Below are 4,519 nucleotides of genomic sequence, written 5' to 3'. Positions count from 1 at the left end.
TTTTTTTGGGGGGGGGGGGGGGGGGTTTCTTTCTAGAGAGCTTTAGAGTACAGGTGTTGCGTTAGTGCTACTGAAGTTGGATCCTTATTTTTTCGGGTGCATTGTTGTCTGTATTTTTCACTTACAACATGCTATAGATTTTGTGTTGTCACAGGGTACCTTTAATTGCTTTGAGTTGATGAACTTTTTGATGGCTCCCTTTCCTGATATATTGCTAATATCGTTGAAGATATCAAGTTCTAATAACGGTGAAACAACTGTCAGGGTAGGTTCTGGTCGTTATCTTGCTTGTATTGATTGAAGCTCAAAATTTGACTTGTTATTTGAAATGGCGGTCTGTGGTTTCTAAACGAATAGATAAATGTGACCAAGTTCTGAGTTGATGAGCTTTTAGATACTGCCTTTTTTTGATAGATTCCTAAAATCTATGTAGATGTCAAGTTCTCATATTCGTGAAAGAACCGTCAGCTCACTCAGATAGGATAAGGCGTGGTTGTAGTCTTTGCTTGTATTGATTGAAGTACAAAACTCTGGCTTGTTACATGAAATGGTGGTCGTGATTTCTAAACGCATAGATAGATTTGGTCAAGTTTTGCGAGTCGTTGGGCATCACTTTTGGTCAAGTAGTTGGCTTCATTCTCTTTCAGAAACAAAAGATGAAGTTGAAACAGTTGCTAGAATCATCAATGACCACCCTTTTCCTACTCAGCCTGTGCAACCAACACTTAAATGTCATATCTCTCCAAGTATCCTGTCAACCACATTCGTTGAAAATGTCCTTGGTCGCCTATTTGCAGCACATGCTAATGGTCTTAAAGCATATGAATTTTTTGAGTTTTGCCTCCGACATTCTGAGTATAGTCCAACCTCTGATGCATTTGAGAAGACACTTCATGTACTAGCAAGAATGCGTTACTTTGATATAGGTGTTAGGATTTTTACCTGATTTTCTTACTATATTTAAGTTTTATTTTTTCTTAGAAGGAAAATAAAAGTTACTATAATTACTTTTACTTTTTCTGAAAAAAAAAAATATAATTTTTTTCATTATTTGGCTAACCTCTTTCTTGAAGGAAAGGTTTTGAATATTTATAAAATAGAACACCCCTTCTCATACCATAATACAATAGCATCCACAATGTACAATGTAGTCGTTTAAAGAGTTTTGTTTAGAGGGAGATTTCTTCCAATAGTTTTTAATTTTAATAATATTAGTTTTTAATATGTAGGCCAATTGACCAAACTATATCCAATAATATGTTTTTAGTATATTTTTATTTGTCATATGAATTATCACCGTCTTGATTTGCAAATTTTAAGCTTCCGCATGACGCCCTCTCGATTTCGAACCCAACAAGTGGTATCAGACATTACGGTTCAATGGTCCAATGGTGTGATGAGACGAGATTAAACAGGTTCAAAGCGGTTTCAAAATCAAACTGCAACAATTTGGACGATAATGAAGATTTTTGTCAAACTACATGTGGAGAAAAAATTTCAAACAAAATTTCAACAATGCTGCTGCTTATCCATCTTTAAAACCAAAATCAATTTTCAATCCATGTTTATGAGCTCCAATTTTCAACCCATATTTGCTTAAACGCTTGAACTCCTTTCAATTCGTGCATTTATTTTTAACGCATGAGCTCCACTTTTAACCTGTGCTCACTTTCAATATACAAGACTCCACTTTTAACCCTGTTTACTTATAACACAGGGCACCAATAATATCAACCCGTGCTTTTATTTTTAATGCATAGGGCTCCAATTTTAACCCATATCAATTTTTAATCATGATAAGCAGCAGTGATATATGAAGATCGTGTGAAGAAGGAGGATCAAGAATATTTTGATGAAAATCAAGCCAAAAATGGGAGATTTGTTAGGGTTTTTACCTGATTTTCTTACTATATTTAAGTTTTATTTTTTCTTAGAACGAAAATAAAAGTTACCATAATTACTTTTACTTTTACCATAATTACTTTTACTTTTTCTAAAAGAAAAAATATAATTCTTTTTCATATTTGGCTAAGCTCTTTCTTGGAGGAAAGGTTTTAGACATTTATTTATTTTCTTCCAATAGTTTTTAATTTTTTAATAATATTAGTTTTTAATATGTAGGCCAATTGGCCAAACTATATTCAATAATATGTTTTTAGTATATTTTTATTTGTCATCTGAATTATCACCGTCTTAATTTGCAAAGTTTAAGCTTCTGCGTGACGCACTTTTGTCGAACCCAACAAAAGGTTGGGAACTAATGGAGAAAATTCAACAGCTACAAACCTCGTTGCTCACCTTAAGTCAATGAGCATCATGCTATCAAGAATAGTAAAATATCAGTCCTATGAAGATACCCTTGAAGCATTTGAGAAGATGGAGCAACATTTATTCCCTCGGAAGAAATTTGGCACTGAAGAGTTCAATATTCCTCTTCGAGCATTTTGCACGCAGAGGCAGATGAAAGAAGCTCGTTCAGTATTCAACAAACTCCATTCTAGGTTCCCACCTGATACCAAGACAATGACTATCTTGCTTTTAGGGTTCAAGGAATCAGGGGATATTACCGCCGTAGAGTTATTTTACCATGAGATGGTTAAAAGAGGTTTTAAGTTTAATTCCGTAACATACAGTATAAGAATTAACGCATACTGCAAAAAAGGTCGTCTTGGTGATGCTTTGAAGCTTTTTGAAGAAATGGATAGGGTAAATTGCTTGCCTGCAATAGAAACAATATCAACTTTGGTTCATGGAGCAGGGATTGCTCGTAATATACCTAAAGCCAAAGAACTCTTCTATGAAATCTTCAAGAGAAATTTGCAACCAGATACTGGAGCCTATAATGCCCTCTTGAGTTCTCTTATCAAATCTAGGGATGTCAAATCTGCAGCAGTCTTAATGGATGAGATGAAGGAGAAACCTATTGAGTTTGACCATTTAACTTACCATACTATGTTCTGGGGATTGATAAGAACGAATGACGTTGGTGGTTTCATTGATCTTTATGAAAGGATGGTCGACAAAAGTTTCTTGCCTAAGGCACGTACAATTGTGACTCTGATGAAATTCTTCTGTGGAAACCACAGAGTTGATCTGGGTTGAGTTTATGGAATTACCTGATGGATAAAGGGAAATTGTCCAAACAGCCATTCTTTGGAAATTCTGGTCACAAGATTGTGCTCCCATGGGAGAGTTGAAGAAGCATTTGAGTGCTCTGAGGAAATGTTGAAGAGGGGTAGGCACATGAGCGAGCTAGCATTTCAGATGTTGAAGAGGTCTCTCTTACAGCTAGGAGAGGAGGAAAAGTTACAAAAACTGTTCCAATTGACGAAGAAATTAGAAATGATATTGCCTCCTCGTGGACAAACTATTGGCCACAACCTAGGTGCAGATCTGTAGTAAGGTGAATAAAGTCACTTGCTTGATTTATTTGATTCTATGCAGAGGTGAGGTATAGGCTGTGAATTAAATATTTTGGTTTTTATGAGTGTCCTGTTTCAGTTGGAATTAGTATAACAATGGCATTGTCCTTTTAATTTTTTTTGTTAAATTTTTTGAGTCCGTTTTTTTACTTGTTTCATGACCACCGAAACTGTCTATCACATTTTTCCTGCTAAGAGACTCTGTTCTTATTGTTGTTTCAAATTTTATTGGAGAAATTCTGCTGTTGTTATTTTCAGGAATGATAAATGATCATTTTTAAGTATGGTGAGCATTTGGCCCCAAGCCCCTGTTTAATATCTAAATCGTTTTTATCTCTACTCATGTGGCATAAGTTTTCTTTTCTTCTTTCCCTGAAATATTTGAACACTTCTGTAAAATGTAAAATTCCTGCGACATGAATTTGTTTTAGAATTTTGGCTCTTCCACAATTTTCATTCTTGAGTTTAGGTTGTGTAGTTGTATTATGCTTATGGGTTTTCTGCTTTTGGTCTTTCCTAATTCTCATTTACTGTTGTAGCTATATGACCATTATGGGAACATTTCTCCTGCTAAATGCTGAGAATTATCTGTGGCAGTAGATTTCGTTTTTCACAGCAGCCTCTACAGTTGTCTATGTCTACATGTAAAATGTTAATATGTGCTAAGGCTAAGATGTCAAGGTTCTCCCAGGAAATTTTGACGGCAGATTTTACCTGATATTTAATTTTATCTCAACTTAGGATTTCCTTGCTGTGAGTTTACAAGAACCATTTGACCATTTTCCTATATTTAATCTATTGCTTGCATGAGTTAGTCTGAAATGTCGGGGCATTTTGTCTTGCTCATGTATTACTATCATTTATATGTTCTTTTGGTCATTTAAACTTCAGTGCCGTTGGATATTTGGGCTCAAATGTTTTTATGAGGAGGATTTATAGAAACATAAATGTGGCCGATCTTTTGACTGGACTCTGCGGCTCCATTTGCTTGATATCTGGAAGTAAGGTTGTTAGTTACTTGAACGTTTACCAACCTTACACCAACTTTTGTATCTTATTATCGGTTGTCAGTTATGTTACTCTTCATAATCAGGTCA

General features: G+C 35.0%; 1 pseudogene; it reads left to right on the top strand.

Moving 5' to 3' along the window:
• Window positions 1-547: 547 nt before the first annotated feature.
• Window positions 548-3,545, top strand: LOC107868783 (annotated as a pseudogene).
• Window positions 3,546-4,519: the final 974 nt, after the last annotated feature.

This window comes from Capsicum annuum, chromosome 4, assembly GCF_002878395.1.
Source record: "Capsicum annuum cultivar UCD-10X-F1 chromosome 4, UCD10Xv1.1, whole genome shotgun sequence".
In the NCBI taxonomy this organism is placed as follows: Eukaryota; Viridiplantae; Streptophyta; class Magnoliopsida; order Solanales; family Solanaceae; genus Capsicum; species Capsicum annuum.
The sequence above is the reverse complement of the archived record's forward strand: the minus strand, read 5'-3'. Positions and strand labels throughout refer to the sequence as shown.